The sequence below is a fragment of the Pinus tabuliformis genome, chromosome 1_2 (assembly GCF_031772625.1).
Source record: "Pinus tabuliformis cultivar Carrire ecotype Pingquan chromosome 1_2, CPIR1, whole genome shotgun sequence".
In the NCBI taxonomy this organism is placed as follows: domain Eukaryota; kingdom Viridiplantae; phylum Streptophyta; class Pinopsida; order Pinales; family Pinaceae; genus Pinus; species Pinus tabuliformis.
Window position 1 is genome coordinate 820,026,120 of NC_142298.1, and position 22,017 is coordinate 820,048,136.

Genomic DNA, 22,017 nt, shown 5'->3' on the forward strand with positions numbered 1-22,017 from the left:
GCATGGGGAAATTCCTAGATTGACAATGGTTTTTTCCAGCCTTTCCATTTCCTAGATAGCCATAGTGTGTGGTTTTTCCATTTTCTTTATGATTAGTGCTCATGTTCCTTATGGTTGTGGGTTTAGTTATTAGTTCTTGGAGCCTTGGTTGGAAAAACACTTTGGAAGCCCTGTAACAACTTGGGTTGAGTTACTAGTCCTAGAAGCCTTGGCTAGAAAAATGCTCTAGAGACATTGGTGGGTTGAGTTACTAGTCCTGGAAGCATTGGTTGGACAAATTTCCTGGAGCCGGATAATATTTGTGGGTTGAGTTACTAGTCCTGGAAGTCGGGTTGGAACAAATGCTCTAGAACCCTAGACAACTTGGGTAGAGACCGATATGGTGATGGTTAGTGATGTACAACCGTGAGATGGAATCACTGGTGGAGGGTTGAGGTGGTTCGGCCTCTGGAAGCCCTAGTTTGGTTTTGTTTGGTTTATTTCATGAGATCCCACATTCATGTTTGGAATATGGCGCAGGTGTGATGGGTTGAAAGAGATATTTGGTTCAACCCAATCAATGGTCAGATGGTATGTGGAAGTCCCTGACATGGTTGGATTTGCATATGTTAATAAGAGCTCCTTTCCTCTCATATTTTATGAGTAAATGTTCTTTCTATTATGTGGTTTTAATGGCTATTCTATCATTGATATTTATCTGGTTATATGCTGGTTATAAGCATGATTTATGACAAACTTGAGTTATGGATCTCATCATGTTTTGGTTAGTAAATGAAATTTCAATGAATGCATGACCTAATAGATTATATTGAAGCTATTATAAGAGGGCATCAAACCTTCTTGATGGCTCTCAGATAAGTATGAAACCCCTATGTTCATATGTATATTTATGACCTGTACATTACATGTTCATCATGTGTTTGACGGAATGTCTTTCAGGGTTAGGTATGGTTAGGTCAAGTTCTCGTTTAAGTTTTGTATGGAAGGCTTTATCCCTATGTCATTTATCATTTCTGAGAGGTTAATTAATTTATGGGCATAGGTATGGATCCTAGCCCTGAAAAGTGGCTTAGATCTTGCAGTCGCTGGCACAAAACTGGGTAAAAAATATTTTAGTCTCTCCCTTGCAGGCTTGTGCATGTGACTAGAGAGTTGCAGTCGAAATCAGGAAGTGTTATGCCAATGTCGAAGGGTCCAGATAAGTGAAAAAGAGTCTTCACTCAGGGTTTAGGCACCTGGAATGGTGGTTTAGCCCTTGGGGATCTTGTAGCACCCAAGGGAAGTCAGTAAGGTTTGGTTTTCTCGATTCCACTTCCTTAAGATGATCTAGGAGGTTGAGTCATATCATAGTAACTCTTCATTGCATATTTAACCTAGTGGACCGGTAAGCTTGGGTAAGTGTGGGAGGAGGGTGTTACAAGAAGAGAGTCACCATGACAAGAGGAACAACCAATAAATGTCATTGATTGCATCAAGGAGAAGGGAGAGGGGAATTAAAGGTGAGCTCCAAGAAAGAACATATAAGAGGAACCCAAAGTAAAAGCTCGTGTTGAAAGACCTCGAGTGAAGGAGCATACAATGTGATGGAGAAAACAGAGGATTGAAGGTGGGGAGGCATAACGGGGGCAAAAATGGACCAAAAAATTGGATAGGTGGGTGGGGGTTTGGGGATGAAGAATAGAATATATAGATAGTAAGAAGACTATGCCCAAAAAATGCTGCTAGGAGCGAGGGGGGAGGAAATGAATAAGAGAACACCCAAGCACCAGAAAAGATGAAGAGTTAACCAACTTCTAGGAAGATAATGAGTATTGAATGATAAAAATTCTGCACATAATACAAGGATTACCAGTTTTTTTGTGTGACACATACCAAAGAGTGGAGCATCTCCCTTGAATTTCCAAGTAAACGATTTAGAATGTAGCTTTCTAGCAGTTCAACACAGTGTAGGGAAAGGTTGGACATAACATAATGCAAAACTATTCCCAATCTCTGAAGGTTCAAATATTAAGTTTCCTGGTTCTCCAATTTCACCAATAATGAGCTCGGAATGAGGATGCGAGTTTAGAGCCATGAGTAAAATTCTTCCCCACAATGGCACCACACAAGTGGGATCATGACTAATGAACAAAATGTATGGTATACAACTCAGATCTGAATACTTAACTTCTAGTATGTGGCTATCCAGAGTGACACTTTGCATGAATAGAAAAATAAATGTTATCACGGGGCATGTTGTCACGCCCCCAAGTCCTTTTACCAAGTGTGATGGTCGCAACCATCCCCTTGACCCACCCCCTCCCTACCACCCCCCCCCCTCCTCATCTTTTGTCTCGACAATCACCCCATCGAGGGAATCCATTTTATCATATTAATTGAAATGAATAATTCATATCTATAACTTCATTATTATAGAATTTCAAGTTTAAATTTAGTTAGTAATCATATAAAAACTTAATACTCACAATAAATCATTTTTCTAAATTATGTATATAACATTAAAAAAAATAAGGAATTTGCATAGATTCATATTAATTGTAAGTCTATAAATTATACGGGATAGATCAAACCTCTAGAGATATAAACATTTCCTTTATATATATAGAGAGAGAGAGATTTCATATTTCCACTTTAAATAAATTTAAATTTAAATAAATTTACAATGATTTGAACATATTTCATAAAACAATAATTTTAACAAGAGTCATGTGGTGGTAATGTCGCCACTTTTTCTTTTTTGAATAGATCTATTTTTTGGAAGCTACATACAGAAAATACAAAGACAATGACGTTTCCACCACTTCACTATTGTTATATTAAACAACCAATAGTTCATTTCAAATTCAAAATAAGCTATGTCGGAAACTTTAAAGCTTTATGGATTACATAATTTTGATTTGAATACCTCACACCTTAAAATTATAAGTAGAACTAAACACACTTCAATATATAAAAGGTAAAGATTAAAATGTTCATAATATTTTTATATAATTATTATGCTATATTAAAATTAAAATTAATTATGTCAATTATTCATATTTTTAATTAATTTATAAATTAATATAATATAAATTTATTTTATTTAAATTAATATTTATATAAAAATAATAATTTAATATTTATTGAATATTAGAAAAAAAATAACTTAAATTAATTTTAATTATTTATTTATTTATATTTAATACAAAATATCATTCTCTAATGAGATGCATAGTATATTCATGACTTGGATCTTCCAAGGGTTTCTTGAGGTTAGCTCTAGGAGGGAACTTGTCCATCCCCCTGTGACGACAATGATGATGACATTGCTAAACAATTTTTGCCAAAGAAAATAACAATAAGGAAGAGAATAATTAATTAAATTTCTATAACAACTATAAAGTTTACTATTAAATATAATTTTTTTTATTAATTAAACAACCATACTAAATATAATATTTATATTATTTTTTTTTGTATAAATGTGATCGTTATCAAATATAAAAATTTATTAGTTAATAATATCATTATACTATTACACATTTAATTTTTCAATTAATATAATAATAATAATAATAAAATTGTCTTTATTTTTACTCATTTGTTATTATTTTTTTGTTTGTTTGTAAGATTGGTTGGACTGTTTTCATTTATTTTCTTAAAAGAAAACAAGGTACAACCATAATTCAAGTGGTTAGGTGGCCTCAACCTCCCCAGTGGGAAACCAGAATTGTTGGCCACCTAACTGCATTATAAGCCATCCAAAAATAGAAAATTCTAAGACTGACAAGAAAAGCTATATATGTCTGAGTATATTTAAACCTTCTACATTCTAAATAACTAAAACTAGATAGCATAATATGAAAAATTAAAAGGAAAAACTCATCCAAACAAGCTACTAGTCATGAGGTTAATCCACTGGAGCTGGATCCTATGCACTCGAACTAGGTATTTATGTTTGTGGGAGACACGGAATATGTTTCTCAATGCAACTGAGGCAGGTATTCTGTTGTTGTATTTGGAACTGAATCAATTTAAATTCCTTATGAATTTATGGGAGTCCACAATCAAACTTGGAAGAATCAAAAGGAGGGTTAGCTAAGGCTTTGGTTATTATATTCTTCATTAACCAAAAGAGATACAATGTATGTTTATATTTGGATGACCTACCTCTAGGGTGACTTGGGTTTGGCACCAAGTCTTGTCATTCTCCCAAATCAATTTATGTTTCTATTGCTTGATGGTTTAACTCTGCTTCCCAACCCAAAATTAACTGGCGAACCTGCATCAGAGTACCTATCTGAAATGCTTGAGCTGCATCTCGGATGAGTCACAAGGTGGTGTTGCGGCTTCTACTCCTCACTTAGTGAGGTTGGGGTTGTCTACCTCCACAACTCGTTCCCGTCTTTCTACCGCACCCACAACCACCACCAGCCAGAGAGCCTTTGATAGAGGAGGGGTGATCCATATTATTACATAAACCTGCACTGCGAAGATAACAAACCTTAGGACAAGATGATAAAAATTTGAGCTTGCACTGAGTGACAAACTTAATGTCTCAAAACTCACATTGTATAAATAAACCTGTAAGGATAACATGACATAAATGCAGATAACATTGAGTACAAGGGATATATACCCAAAATTTCCTTGGTAAATGATTTGGGTCTATCGCAGGAGTCTAGAGACAATAACCCAAGCCTCCCAAAGTCGTCTTAGGGTAGGATATAGAAACAAATTAGGAAAAACCATATCCGAGAGATCCGAATTCTTATCAAATAGAGAGAACAATGAACAATCAAGGCAAGAAATACAGTCATCCATGCATGAGATATATATTGAATGCCAGATGAGAAAACCAAAATACATCCCCATCCAAAATAAGAAGATTCCAAAATAAACAGAAACAATAGTGCAATATCTAGACAATCCCTCATGAAAACCCACTTTTTCCTTCCGTCATTCATGGATAAGCTTCCAACTGACTCCAAGAGTTGAATTATAAGCACTTCCTCAGTGATAAAACAAAGAAACTAAGTGCATAGGGGAAGGGATACATGGGAAACATAGAAAAGTAACATACTTGTTGATGTAAACCATTCAAGGAAGGAAATCATCTGCACTAGGGTGACAGACCACTTGGAGCTCCTTCATGTTCAATCGTCAGTTTTCCCCAAACTTTGTAACCATATCCTCTCTTGGAACAAGAAAAATGTGGTTTAGTATTGAATAATTACCTTCATAAAATCCTGTCGCAAAGGCAACCTTGTCACCTTCCCTTATGCCATAAATGAGTTGCACGCGCAATGCCACCTTTCCATACGAATTGAGTGCATGAGGGTTGGAATAAGGCCACCCTCTAGCCTTTCTTTTCATCACATTATTCATGGTGATGATCCCAATAAGGCCACCCTGCCAACTCGCACCCCGATCAGGGGACTCATTTGTTGTTATTATTAAATATATTTTTGTTAAAATTTTAATATTGATATAATAAAATTATTATTTTTTACACATTTTTTCTATAAAAATAATTGTAAACCATTAATATAAATTAAAATTTTATCAAATTTAAAACAATTCTAAATTTAGTAGAAATTATAAATTTCTTTTCCATTATTAAAAAAAAAAAAAAACAATTTGTAATATGCTTAGCCTACTAGATTAAATTGTTAAAATAGAAGTACTTGATTAAACAATTAAAAGAAAAACAATTATTATTATTACAAAAATTACACATTAATATGAACAAATCTTTTCCCCTCATCTGATGGCCAAGGTTGCTACTTTCTCAATGGATGAACTATCAACAATTTTGTCTGTTTGACAAGGCAGTGTAAGGTCGGTGTTGACGTTGAAAACCGCAATTGATCTAAATCATTACTTCTTCAAAGACTTATGCACTATTTACGTACTTGAACACATTCTTCCTCCTTTCCCTCTTTTTTGTTCGTCGCCTTTGAGGGTCTCTTTGCACGAAGATCGTAGGTCACAATAGTCATTTGGTCAAAGAAATATGTGGTTTCTTGGTTCAAAGCACTGATATCCCCAGAGCAGGGTCCTCAGCCCAACATCAAATGAAAATGCAGCATTTTACTTCAGTGGAAATCCCCATGTATCCAACTACCGAACCTTCATTCTAGGAAAAAAAACTCTAAATATAAGACCTTGGCTTCTTTTTTTCTCTTTTCGCCTTCGAACATCAGTCCAACCTACTGGATTATGAAGCCCAAAATTAGATGGTTCAATGAACTTATTATCGTGAAATACTTCCAGTGCCATAGAATCAATCGTCTTTTCTATTTCCTTATCACTGTCAGAAAGGTCTGATTCATGGTTTCTTTTGTGTCTTCTTGTTGCTGCCACAATTATGGTTGAAGCTCCTTATTGCTCCTTTCTCAGATGAGTCTCCATTGTTATGGGATAAGATGGTGTCTGTGGAACCCCAATGAAAGCTGTGTGTGTTGACTTACTTCAACCTGATTCTAGTTTTTATGGGTTGTATCTTCCCTTTCCCGTTGAAGATTTGGATCCCTTTCTTTCCTTAGGGCCCTCCAACTGTGGCTAGAATTCTTAAATGCCTAGGAAGAGGAATCCCCTCTCAGAAAAGGAAATACATTCTGAAGGTGGCCCACATGTTGGAAATTCCAACATCAGAAAGTTGTATTTTCATAGTCCAGGGGTTGGGAATACACATATCCCATCCACTTAAGCTCTATTTTATCTGACAGACCTTTATTGAGATTTACCTCAACATGTATGAAGACATAAGTGAAAATGTCGTTTGAAAGTCTTTCCCCATCTACTTTAATGAATCTTTCAATTAAATTTATGACTTTTTCTAAGAGATCTGGATGGGTTGAATGAATGGATAAATTGGGAAATCTTACCCATACTAGGGTAGTCATTGGTGGCATAGTGAGAGGATTGAAGTTTGGAAACCACGACTACATAGAAAGACCAACTCATCCCCAAAACCATGAACCTTGGTCAAGGATTTTCTATCTATCCTCATGGTTTTTTAAGACCATCACAAAAAATCCCTTTAGGAAAAATATCATTTCCAGATTTTGGGTCCAGTTTTGATAGATCCAGTCCCCGAGGGCAGATGATGAGGGAAAAAATCTGTTGAAGCAACATATGATTTCCCATCCTAAAAACTATGTTGCCTTCAAATTAGTGCCAGTATTTGTCACTTCTAGGCTAGGAGTGTTTAGAGAGTGCTCAACCACAAAGCTCGACTTTGAAAGATCCTTAATTTGATAAGCTAGGACTAGGATTGAGGGCTTCCTTAAAAAACTATGGACTTAGTAATAGAAGGAGCCCCTCCCTTGGTTCCCCATTTCAGCCCTGCGGAAGATTGAAGCCTCATTTGTGATGCCATAATCACGGAGATGGAATTACTCATTTAGTATATTGCCTTTGTTCAAAAGAGAAACTGAAATTCTTGTACGTTCTTGGAGTTTGGTAGTGTTTTTTTCTACCGAGTCAGCGGTTGAAATTGAGATACAAATAGTCAAAATATTTTACAAATATGGTGAAAAGGGGCATGTCTAAAGCTGAATAAACATGTATTACAATTTCTTTCTGTAGGAAGTGAGGGATAGATGCATTCCTACCCTCTTCTTTTTGGTGAATCATTTTGACAAACATATCTTGAACATCCACTGTGTTGCCCCACCTATCTCATTTAGGCGTTTCTATGAACACTTTGTGAACAACCAAAAACCCCCGACGTTAGGCTGAGGCTACTTTGGAACCATGACATTGAGCACTCCAATTTCCATAAATTCCTTCGCCTAATCCACCTTTGCATTTTTCTGTAGGTGGAAACACCAAAGAAATTTACCATGAGAGTGCTCAATCGAGTAAGAGGTTTCCTTCCAATCAAGTTGGGTGTTAGTTATGGATTTTTCATCATTCCTTGCTAGTTTCCTTGTGTCTCAAATAAATGGATAACTCCCATATTCGAAAATCTCCCATGAGTCTAGCAAGAAGGGATCAAAGACGTTAAATCGTCTTCCAAAGAAGCGAGGATCGAGCAACATGTTCACAAGGTTTCATGATTCCTACAAGCAACTTTATTAAGCTCGATGGAATCATTTAGGTTAGTAATTTGTGGATATCAAGCAATAAAAGCAACTATTGATTTCAGTCTAATAAGGTAATTTCACAACATTCTCGAATATACAATAATGGTTTTGATTTATTTATACATAAAATCAACTTTACACCAAATATTGATTTAATCCATTCCCAAAACATATTACGCTAAACAAGGAGCAACAAAAATAATGTTTGGTGTTGGTAATAAGGTAAGTTCACAATGTATAATTGTTTTTATTTATTTTTACACAAAATCAATTTTATGTTATAAAATGTTATGTAATGTAACTGTTAGGTCCCTATACTAATAGTGTAACCCCTTATTGTTATTAATGCAACCACCTTATTGTATTATTGTGCCCATATAGTCCCCATGTTTTTATTATTATGCCCCATAGAAGCCCACTATTGTTATTGTTGCGCCCCTACAATATTATTGTTATGTAGGCTTTGATTTTATTGGGACCCTTAGACTCCCCCTCGAAGAGGCTGATTTTGAAGTCATTGATCTATCTTTTCTATAAGAAAGAACAACGAGGTGTAATTGCACAATTATGTTCACTAGAGGTTCCCACGTCAAAATCATATATTTCTCCATATCTCCAAAACATTTTGGACAATCATTCAAAGGTATTTGAGACTCCCAAAGGCCTCCCACCTATTCATGATCATGATCATGCTATCTATTTGATCCCTGGAAGTGCTCCCCCAAACATCAGGTCTTATAGATATCCATATTCCCAAAAGAGTGAAATTGAACGTATGGTTGCAGGAATGCTAGAGGTTGGTATAATTCAACCTAGTCAAAGTTCTTCCTCTATTCCAGTGGTATGGGTACACAAGAAGGATGGATCAGGGTGCATGTGTTCAAATTATAGGGAGTTGAACAAGCTTACTATTAAAGATAAATTTCCCATTCCTATCATTGATGAATTATTGGATGAACTACATGGAGCAATTTACTTCACCAAGTTGGATCTTTGTTCAGGATATCATCAAATCAGAATGAAGACTGAAGACATTCCAAAAAAAACATTTAGAACTCACGAGGGTCATTATGAATTTTTGGTCATGCCTTTTGGCCTTACCAATGCACCTTTTACATTTCCAAGTTTGATGAATTCCATTTTCAAACCCTTCCTTAGAAAATTTGTGTTAGTATTTTTTGATGATATACTAATCTACAACAAGTCTTGGAAGGATCATGTTCAACATGTTGACAGGGTACTCAAACTATTGGAAGAGAAACAATTATATGCTAAAAGCTCCAAATGTTTCTTTGGAGTCCAAGAGGTGGAATATTTGGGTACGCAGTTAGCTCATAACTCATCTTATCATCTTCAATCTGATGGGAAAATTGAGATAGTGAACAGATTTTTGGAAGGATATCTTTGTTTCTTTGTATTTGATAAACAGACACGATGGGTCAAGCGGTTGCCTTTGGCTGAATGGTGGTATAAAATTTCCTTCCATATTTTCCACAAAAAAGACCCATTTATGGCACTTTATGGATATCATCCACCTTCCATCACATCATCTTTAAAAGAAAATTCTAAGTTTCAAGCAGTGGAAGATCACATCGAGAATCAACAACAAGTTCTCAAACTCTTAAAGGATAACCTCACTTTGGCGCAGAATAAAAAGAAACAACAGGCAGATCAACATTGCAGTGAAAGAAGTTTTGATGTAGGTGACTGGGTACTTCTACGACTACAACCATACAAACAAATGTCCCTCAAGCAAGCAAAGAAGGATAATAAATTATCACGAAAGCATTATGGTTCATACAAGGTGTTACAAAAGATTGGTACTATGGCATACAAATTGGACCTTCCTGCATCTTCCCGAGTGCACCTAGTTTTCCATATTTGATGCTTAAAGAAGGTTATATGTGAGAAGATCCTAGTTCAAACAATATATCCAGAACTTGATGAGGAAGAAAAAATCATATTGGAACTGGAAGTAGTCACAAAAAAAAGAAATCGACAGCTACAAAATCGTTCAACTTTAGAGCATCTCATCAAGTGGAAGAACTTACCCGCTGAAGATTCCACATGGGAGGATGATAATTTTATACAGAAGCATCTAGAACTACTCAAGCGTTGAGGACAACACTTTTTGGAGAGGGGCATTTTAGGTCCCTATACTACTAGTGTAACCCCTTATTGTTATTAGTGCAACCACCTTATTGTATTATTGTGCCCATATAGTCCCCATGTCATTATTATTATGCCCCATAGAAGCCCACTATTGTTATTGTTGTGCCCCTACAATATTATTGTTATGTAAGCTTTGATTGTATTGGGACCCCTTAGACTCCTATATATAGAAAGGAGGTCTTATCAGTTGTATCATCGAAGATTGTTCATTTGTGTAATGTAAAGGAGGTTTCCCCCTTGAAGAGGTTGATTTTGAAGTCATTGATTTATATTTTCTATATTTTTGTGAGCTGGTTTCATAACAGTAATGGTATATTAAATCAGTCTACATTAAAAATAAATAAAAAAATTATATATATATTTGAGTTAGTCATTTGATGGTTGTCGATGGTGGTTTACAAGTCATGGTATTGCATAGTCCATGGTATTTTTCCATGACATTTGTTATAATGAAACACATATTACTATAATTAACTTGTGATTTATTTCTTTCTATATCAGATTTCACTTTTTAAGATCATCATTGTTTGGATTATGTTGATGGTGCTGGACCCGCCAACATGTCCGGGATCTCCATGGTAAGAAGTCTAGCTTAGACCTTAGACTGTTTTGAGTAGGAGTACCAACAGTGGGTAGTAAAGCTATGCCTTGACTGCGATAGCGCGTAAAGACAAGCAATATATCTTTGTCGGAAGAAAGTGTGTGAACTTGCAGCGAGTCAAGAGAGATGCATGGGGATGTTCTAACACACGGAAGGGGAAAATAGGTGTATCCCTTAGAAGCCTATAATAGTACGCAACCTTAAAGGAACACATGAGCTGAAAGACATCACGAACTAGAAAGCAGAATAGTCGACAATCCAAAGTGATGAGTTAAACCAACAACACACTTTAATAAGATTCATACAATCACATACGGAATAGTCCATACATAAATGCGTAAGTTAAAACTACATACATTGCTAAAGTAACAAGAATAGTGGAACTACAATAACAACATATGCATGAAACGTGGTGGCTATATTATATTATATAAAGTGAAATTTCCATCCATACATACAACCATCAAAACCACTAGCCCCAATAGTGGAACGTTATAGTCAACACCGCTTGCTCCTCCAAAGAGACATACACGCTCTACACTGTGGAGAAGCCAAGGCTCGTCATAATACTCTCCAAGCCCTCTCTAAGCAATGCCTAGAAAAATCTTGGCTTGCAAAAGCCTTGTTCTATGAGTTATGAGGTTCTATTTATAACAAAGGGTGGGGTGACCCTTGACATTCCCCTTTGTGACTCTTGGACTGCCCTCATTGTTCTTCAACTTCATTACATAACTCTTTACATTACATTTGACAGTTTGCATTCCATTAATGACACTTGGAATTTCACTTTACATCATGTTTACAAAAATAATACATTTTCCACATATACCCATGTGGGAAAAAAATGGCTTGAGTCAGCCAAACAAGACAACACTAAGACTCGGATGGTTGTGGAAAGACTAGCTCATCAACGTCCTCTCCTTGATCCTCGGTGACGAAATGATTTCATACTTGGTAGTGCGCAATGGTGTCCATGTACTCCTTGATGATGTCTTTATCAAAACTGACTCTTGCCTCCATTGCTTTCGGGTATACTGATTTGGAACCTCTGTCCAACTCGTCCTGTAACATGCGCAACTTATTCCTGAGCAAGGTCAGACTGGTGATATACATCTACATGTTCTCTGCGTTGAATGACAAATCTGCGTTGGTGGCCATGAGCATCAACTGATCAAAGTACGCGTTGAGCTCCAGTCTGAATTGATTCTTCTCTTTTTCCTCGGTGAGTGTACCAATCGACGGGGTGTCGTACTTTCTGACCACGCCATCTAAACTCCTAAACAATCATGCATACAAAGCCTTAACACTAGTGATGAGTAGCAGGAGTTCCTCATAATTCTAGATCAGACTCCGGATGCGTGCTTTGTCCAACTCTACCTTCGGCTTCATCATCTTGTGCAAGTGAAACAGGGCTCCCTTGTACCTCGTTGTCCATGTCTGTACATGATCAATTGCGGCATATATATCTGTGAGCGTTTGTGCTATCTTGGTGGACCTTTGTTGATGACCATGTAGATGGACAACTGCCTTGTGCACGATGAAAAACATGTCATACAGTCTTCGTGTGACTATCTCAAGAGCCGATACTTCAACAAGTATCACTTTCTTTATCTCTGCTCTGGGGGATCCTGTTGATTGTGCCTCTCTCTGCCTGGCTACTTGCAACTCCTTAGCCATGCACACATTTTCTGCTATCAATAACTTCACACTCGAGCTCATGACTTCGGAATAAGCCTTTGTAGCATCGACCAAGGTGGTTGGATGTCTTTGTACACCTGACACAATCACCTGTTCTTCAAAGTGCACAGGTGATGCATGCTCATCCAAGGTATGCACTCTACATGCTTGTACAACTCTATGATGTGACTCATCAAAGGCTATGTTGTACACATGTGTTGCTAGATTATCCTCAAGGAGAATGGTATCCCCTTGTTCACTCGAAACTTTCTCTGTCGTTGGAGCTGGTGAAGCCTGTGGAGTGACCTCGATTTATTTTGGCATGAGGTTGGTGTCCTGATCCTGTTCGGCTGCTCCATCTCCATGTCCATCTGTTCTACTATCGGTTCATCCTGTAGAGAAAGTTCTTATTCTGTGGTTGCTCACCCTGTTCCTCATCTGTTGTTGGTTCAAAGCCTTCAACCTGTATTGGCGTGGTTTGCACTGTCTATGTGCCTTGCACTCCCTCCTATTCTTGTTCTTGTTCCTGTTCATGTTGTGCTTCCTTCTCTCTTCTTCGTAACTCTTGATCCTCTTTGAGATTTTGTTGTACTTCCTACAACTTCCTCTTTGCTTCTCCCTCTTTCTTCATGTTATTCTCCTCCCGCGTTGTCGCCTCTTTGCATCTATCTCCAAAGTTACTTTCTCCACAAGTGGGTCTTCCTTAAACTTGTAGCTTTTCTCTGTCTCTATGCTTTCGGAAATCTTCCTCTTGCATTTGTCTTGCATAGGTTTTTTGCTTGCTATTGTTGTTATTGCTGCTGCTAGCCACTCTACTTCCATGCTGACCGGTTCATTGTACCTAGAGGAATTATAAAAATATCTTGATGGGTCTTCCTCTGGCCAATGACATGCCCTGTGGATCCAAGAATAGTACACTCTTGCATAGTGGTCCCCGCATAAGCCATGTGGGTCGTACAGATTGAAACTCTTGGTGCTGAACCTAAAATTCTTGAAGTCCTCGACCTCGACATCTGCTTCTTTTAAACTTCGGATCATGTACAACCCAATTTGAAAAGGAAGCATAGGCAATGGTGCCTTCTTCTTCCTGTACAATCCAACTAATAACCCTGTTGAGATGTGGTATGCAACCTCCTGCATGACCAGCCATTCCGTGGAAAACTTCGACAACACATGCAGGGCTTTCTCCGCATTGTACATCGTGATGAAGGTGCCATCGGGTGAGGCATAGCAATCTGAAATGTTCAACAATGCCTCCATTACTGCCTAGGACATGCAAGGCAAATCTTGTTCTAAGATCATTCTGTACAGAGGGGCGATGAAATGGTCAGATATCCTAGCCATGACTACTCGGTAGCTGCAACCTGAGAACAACTTGCAATATCTGTTCATAGTATTCTATGAAGGCGTCCATGCCCAACCAATGCCAAGAAACTGTCAACGGGAACAAATTTCATCGAGCAGGTAGGAAGACATGAAGAATCTTGCTTGTTGATCCTTGGGCGGACTCCAGGCGTTGGATACATGCACTTTCAAATGGAGAGCCAACATGTTTGACCAGTTGAAAGGTTTTCCTTCACTTGCCAGTTGATCCAACATAGCAACCCAACTTTGTGGGAAGTTCTCCATACTCCCTTGGCCATATAAATGACATGCGAAGATGACCAAGAATTGGTAAGCCTTCCTGAGTGTCATCATCTTGTATATCTCGTTGGGTGTCGTCCTGAAATTTGTTGGCTCCCTTAGCCAACGCTTCAAGATGTCTCTTGTATTCTTGATGTTGTTGGGAGTGTAGAATGGTCCATCCATCCTGCTCATCAATAGTGGAAAATGGTACATCTACTGATAATATTTTGTCCTGAAGGAAGCAAGCTTTACTCCAGTGACACTGCTCAGTATCATCATCTCAGGATCAGTGTGTGAGACAATCCAGTGGATCACATCTACGCATGGGAATATGGGAAACTTGCATGCAACCTTGTACAATATTGACTTGTGAATATTGACATAGACCGGTCGTTCCTCCATGTTATCCTAAAAGCTGCCTACAAATATAGTGTTGATGTCTTGCCATGTGATCTTGATGTCTTTCTCAATGAACAAGTGTGTGTCTGTGTACATGGGCAAGCTCATAGACCCCTACTCAATCACATCCCCAGTACTACTTTCAACTGTGTCTTTTGATCCATCTCTCTTGTAGGCCATGATACCTGTACTACTAAGAACCTGCTCAAAAACCTGTGATACCTAGAGACAAAGAAGACACTCATGACAAGATAATGTCAGCTCAAAAACAACAAGAAACTCAAGAATCAATCAGGCAAAATACTGGTGACTACTAAGCAAGATTGCGCATCATTGACTTCGAGAGGCTAGGAGACTATCAGCTGGAACTACGCATTGCATAGTCTTAGCTTCCAGTGATGCTGACTGCTGACAGAACTGTGCATTGCACAGTCTAGTGAGTCTGACTGCTGACTAAAACTGTGCAATGCACAGAACAGTCAGACTGGGTTATAGGCTGGAACTGTGCATTGAATAGTTCCAGTGGGCAGGACTAGGCACTACCTCCTAGGATTGCACAAAGCATAGCTGGTAGCCAGTGTGGGTGGCCTCCGTGTAATTCCTGGAGGCAAGGCAAAGCTTTGACTTCCAGGAATGCGTAGAGCATGCCGGGAGAAATAATATCTGGGCCAAGACAACCTGGACCTGCCCAATGGCAACCTGAAATCATGAAGGACTAAGTGTGTGTGCAAAGTTGGTGCAGATATGAGTGAAAAGACATGCATGCAATTTAGGTAGGTGCAAAAATTAGTCAAACGACAAAAAAAGAAGCTCATGAAGAGAGTCGACACAATGGCGACTATTAGTGTAGAAATAATGTTATGCATGCGAAACTAAGGAAAGGCAATGAAAAATTTGAATCAACACTTCTACAAGCTAAAACACATTAAAATTCCAGTGGTCATTCAATAAAATGAAGGAAAAAACAATCATACAAGCTGAAAAATAAAAAGCGATAAAAAAAGCAATAAAAGGCATGAAAGGCAAAAGTTACCCGGAAAAGTTGTGCCAACTGTGCCGAAGGTTCCTAGATGCGTCGAGAATCCCAAAGCTCCAAGATCAAATGTGAAGAATGAGCTCTGAGGCGTCGTTTAAATAGATTTGGTGAAATTAGGGTTTATGACGCGCATGCCACAACTTTAGGAAAAACCGACACTTGTCAAGGAGTTTCTAAAATCAACTTTGCTAGTATCTCATGCTGCTAAAAATAGATCCCTAAAATCTAGGGATGCTTTTTCATTTTTTGATTTTTTCTTTTTCGGCAAAAACTACCCCACATGCAACGAAGGATTGGATAGTTTTGGAGGGAACCGGGCAACCTACCAACACATGCAACGAAAAGCCACTAAGGGAAAACATCTATGCTATTTTTCAGCTGAGTGGCCCTGGCTCGCAAGCCAACTCTATGCAATTTTCCATAGTAGTGTTGATGGCCAGTTCTGTGCATTTTTATGGAGCGGTGTTGCTGGCTAGTTCTATGCATTTCCGGAGAGCAGTGCAGCTGGCCTGGCCTGCTCTGTGCATTTTTTAGAGAAGTGATGACTATCCTGCTTTGCAAAAAAATTTAGGGCAGGGAAGCTGCCGGTCTGCTCTGTGAAATTTTTGAGGGGATGACAGATTTCCCTTAGGATAGCACAGTTTTTCCCGACAACTGATTGACCAAATGTGAACCAAGTGGTGGGTCAGCTTGTGGTTAACTGATGAGACAAGTGATTGAACATAAGTTGTTAAGCGTTAGATGAAATCAAATAAACACAAGTACTTGATCAGTGCAGGACGACTGCTATGATTTCACGGAGGGAGGCTCCAAAATGAAGAGAAGGAAAAAGTTTGGAGGGTGGGCTGCTACAATATTGGTGACACATCAGTAGAACTCCAGTTCTCTATACGGACATTGTTCGTGAAAAACGAGTCTAACTCCTCCGGAAGTATTGTTCGAATCTTTGATCATCATGGCTTCAATACTAAGCTTGATTTAAAGATATAGTCTCTACCATTCTCTTGATCGGTCAGCACACATAACAAGCCAAGTCAACTGAGTTGTTTTGATTAGGGATGAGGGGTATATTGATGCATAAGTAATATAAATGCTAGGTTCTTAGTTTCATCTCTGGTGTTGCTCCGCTACCAGTAGGCCTGGACAATACACTGACAGAGTCATGCAGGGACACAAGCATCGCTCCACTGCTAGATAGCCTGGTCAGTACCCCGACGAAGTTACTTGCATCACCTCTCTATGTAGGAAGCCTTTCTCTTCTTTTGCCTTATTTTTTTTTTCAATTTTTTTTCATTTTTCAAAGAACTGTGGATATGCACTTATTTATTCCAGAGGTGAAAGAGGGATCTTGACTTATTATGAGCAGAAGAGGTTGTCCCTTCAGAGAATTATTTTGTATATACCTCTAACAATACTTGTTAAAATTCTCCCCCTCACCTTACTCTACTTGACTGAGCTAACAAGGGTTAACCCAAAAGAACCGATTAGAGTAGGCGATGCTAGTTAAAAGTGCAAGCGTTGTGTTTTCACCAAGACTCACTCTGAACAGAAAGTATTTTCCATCAAGGTATCATTGACTGCAGACAACAAGCTCTTGATAAGGAGAGTGGACAAAAAATAACCAAGTGTTGATAGTTGTACAAGTCCTATTGTACTTTACGTTGCTTGTCTGGAGAGCCACACACAGTTTCATGCGAACTAAACCTATGGGTGCAAAACAAGCAAACAAACAAGAAAAAAAGGAAAAAAGTAAATCAAAGAAAAATAAGAAAATAAAGCGAGCAAGCAAGAAATGCAAACAAAGTAAACAAAGAAAGCATGCAAACAAAGAAAAACAAGAAAGAAAACACTACTCCTCCTAAACTAAATAATGCATGGGCCTCTTCACGTAAAGTGATATTTCCAATGCAACCATAGGCGCATTGGTTGACCCATGTTGGTGAAGGCGTGTTTTACGAGAAACGTATGCATGTAAACTAAAAACCAAGAAAAATATAACATTGAATACCAAAATGCTCCAAGTTCAAAAATATCCACAGAAAAGAAAAGAATAAAAGCGCAAGATAATAATTCTACGAACGTATCATTGTTATTCATCACATTGTGCGCAAACGAAAAACATGCACACTCTTTTGACCATGACAAATGATAAAACATGAGAAAGAAAGACAACTTACGTTTAGCAAGAGTGCTTGCTATGTATGTTTCCTCCAATGCATCACCGATAGGATTATGTGATTTACATGGAGGATGTGAATTCTGTGAATTGGATTGATCTTCATTGTAGAAAGGAGAGTGATGACGAGCCTTAGGTGTTTGAACAAAATTCTAATATGAAGTGGAATCGACCTTAAGACAAAGAGGGCTTGACATAATCATCAGCTCAGGCTAAAGTTCCTCGACAACTTATGGGGTTTCCACTTCATCAACAGATAGATTATCGAAGACGGGTAGCTTAGAAAGATCAACAGTGAATGAATCAACGTCATGATCAAGTGAAGGAGAAAAGAGATCATGACAACCATGATCATAAAATTTGATAAATTCATCGACATCCTCATGATCTGATGAATTGTACAGAGGGGTTGATGAGAAGCAAGAATGTTCACCCTCTGCGTTTCCAGAAATGATAGATGAAATATTAAGTGGATTTACAAACATAGATGTGTCCTCTCCTCTACGCAATGACAGACTGACATCTGGTGTATTCTGTGAATGATCGGAAATAGATGCATTCGGGAATCAATTCTCACATCGAAAATTAACAATGGCAGAATCACCAAATATGTCAGGGAAAAGAAGATAAGGTGCATACAGAAGGAGGTTATCCTTCACCGTGGGTTCTTCTTCAGATTCCCATACATACTCATCATAAATGATAGCTTAGGTTGGATACTCAATACCAACTTCATCGAAAACATGATCCTTGTGAATAACAAGAGTGGAGCTCGGAACGGGCGAACATAGCACAATACAATCCGGAGGATCAACAGAATGTGGGGACGAAGATTGAGGAAACAAGTCCACGTCACAACCAATAACCTTGTAAGCCAAACCTGTGTATAAATCAAGAGTAGGTGGGGTGGGAGGATGTGACGATTCAACAGATGGGTGCGCACCTTCTCCCACCTTGCATTGCAGGGCTAAATTTGTTTGATGAGATGAGGACGGACAGTCACTTGTGACATAAACCATGTGCACCTTGGATTTGGAACCTCTAACACCAAGGTATGCTAGGATGGGCTTGAATGATTCTAACACTTGTGGATTCTTAGATATGTGAAGAAGATATTGAAATCTTTCACGAGGAAATTTCCAATCAATTTAATCCTCTAGGAATTGAAATGCAAGATCACGAAAGCGATCCCAAAATTACAACAAGGATTCATCAGTGGCTTTCCGTAACTTGAGAATTTTTTTTGTTAAGTGCTTTACAGTCAAAGTGATGGAAAGCATGGTCTATTTCTTCATAAAAGTGATGGAAAGAGTGAATAGATTTATCAGTCAGCGTGACGCACCATTTCAGTGGGTGCCCTCGAAGCATGAATGTGAACAATGAGTAGGCCACATAATCCTCAGGGAGATATCTTTAAAAGAAGCTCTATGCCTGGGCCTAGCTGTTCCGCCTTCACCTTTATATGTGTATTGTGACAAGTCATCCCAGAACCCCCTGGAGATTTCAAACACATTTCCATAAGACATACATCTCAGAGGGTGAACTGTAACATAAGACATGATATATTGCAGGGATTCAAAACCAATTTTGAGGACTCAGCTTGTCATCTGGCCTTCCTTCTAGCGCCAGAAATGTTGACGGTGCTGGACCCACCAACATGTCAGGGGATCTCCCCGGCAAGAAGTCCCAACTAGACCTTAGACCTTTTGGAGTAGAAGTTCCAGCAGTGGGTAGTAAAGATATGCCTTGACTATGATAGCGCATAGAGGTAAGCAAGATATCCTTGTCGGAAGAAAGTGTGTGTGTAGTGTACCTAGGGGGGATAATATGGGGGTACAAAGGGAGGTACCCAAGGGAATAATGTAATAATGGGATGGACCATAGTAATAAATAAGGTGGTTTACTCGTATCATGTAAGGGACCACAAGTAGTTAGTAATAATGTGGGATGGGACATAGTAATAAATAAGGTGGTTAACCCGTATCATGTAAGGGACCACAAGTAGTTAGTAATAATGTAATGGGATCATGGTATTAGATAGATGGTATTGAGGGAACCATGGTATTGTATATATGAGGCCTATATAGAGGCTAGAGACTCCACATTGAGAGATGTCAAGGGATTATTGTATGAGCAGGCATATGGCTTGTGGAGTGTTCTCCTTCCTTAAGGAGTGAATGTATGGTGTTTCCCTACCTTAAGGGTTGAATCAATAAAGAATAATTTCTATCTATTTCTATATTCTTATTTCTTGGGTTTATTTGCATTGTCTTATATTTTCAAATCAGATCTATAACAAGTGGTACCAGAGCACTTTCTTGGGCAAAAGTGGAGATTTTTTTTTATTTTTTTTTTCCAGGAACTTTCTGGGGCGGCGAGTTTGCAGATCAGATCTGTATGTTTTGGGGGAAAATCTAATTGCAGATCTGGATTCTTTGTGAAAAACTACCCGATTTCAAAAAAAAAAATCAGCCGAATCGGAGTCCAGATGAAGGAGATATCGTTGATCTAAAAATCAATGGTGTTGCAGACATTTTTTCAGGGTAGCGAGTTTGCGGCGCAGATCTGTACGTTTTGGGGTAAAATCTACAAAATCTAATTGCAGATCTAGATTCTTTGTGAAAAAATACCCGATTTCAAAAAAAAGAAATCAGTTGAATCAGAGTCCAGATGAGGGAGATATCACTGATTTAAAATCAGCTCTTTTTTTTCAGAATTTTTGGTGACGGCGGGAGAGTTGCAGTGCGGATCTAAAATTCCAGTGCCTAGATCGGGATTTCTATCACATGGGAAGATGCAGAATGGTCATTCCATTTCCAAAAACAGGTCATAATAAAGATTTTGAGCAATATTGACTAAACTGTGGCCACTTTAAATTTTCGTCAAGTAAGTTATTTTTTTCATGCCATCTAGCAAGATGTTTTTTACAGGAAAAGATGATAGCCCTACTATTGAAAAATTCATACAGAACCAAAAGTTAACATATGGGAAACAATGGAAAATTTTATTATCACTTGGTTTCCAAGATGAGGCTGACAGATGGTGGAAATCAATTTACAACATGCAGTTGTCCGAACTTTCAAATAAAGAATTTGAAAAACTCCTCTTGGACAAATGGTCTCATGCTAGAAAACAAGATAAGGAGAAACATGTGGGGTTATTTCCTACTGGTATATCCTTATTGCAGGTTCATGGATTGATTCAGAAGGAGAAGATCATTGTGTCTATAAATCCTAGTTGCAAGCAAAAGCTCATAAATGTCAATTTGGCAAAAAAATTATAAGTACCAGCAAAACACATGGAGCACACAGGTTAATAATGAGTAGGTGCAAGTTTATAAAGATTTGAAGATTTCTATGGACAAGCATATATTGCATTCTGATTTTTATGCTTCAAATATGGCTAATGAGGATGTTGTTTTGGGATACCCTTGGATGGAATTAGTGGGTACTATAAATATTAATGTGCAGAAGAAATTTCTGAAGCTCTGGTATAGAAAGAAGAAAATTACATTACAGGATATTTCCATCAATAAGCAGGTAGAGTCCATGGAGGCTGAAGCAGAAGATGTTCCAGGGACTGACAGATCAGATGATGAGCCTTTGATGATCGACAATCAAACACAAACGGAGGTTGAAGCAGAAAAGGTTACAGGTATTGATACATCAGATGAGGACTCAGTGGTTGAAGTAATATTGGAAGATAAGAAACAACAGCAAGCACCACAACATGTACCAGATACCACTCAGGCTCCACTGTTGGTTAAAACTTCAACATATCACCACCCACGTCACCCCGCAAGAAAACAACCAACAAGATGGCAACGAATTAGCCACAAGGACAACAACCCCTACATAATAGATAGAGAGAAGCGGCAATCCACCTACTACACATCAACACAGAAGAGCCGCCACGGTCAACTTCCATCTCAAGCGAGTGAGGCACCAGTTGGATTGAGGGTTCACCTTTCTCTTGGATGGTTAGATGCACGTGCATGGTACCAGTGGACTACTCTTTTTAGTAGATCTTATTATTTGTGTTCTTCCCATGTTTCGGGGACGAAACATGTTAAGGGGGGTGGAATGTAGTGTACCTAGCGGGGATAATATGGGGTACAAAGGGAGGTACCCAAGGGAATAATGTAATAATGGGATGGGCCATAGTAATAAATAAGGTGGTTAACCCATATCATGTAAGGGACCACAAGTAGTTATTAATAATGTGGGATGGGCCATAGTAATAAATAAGGCGGCTAGCC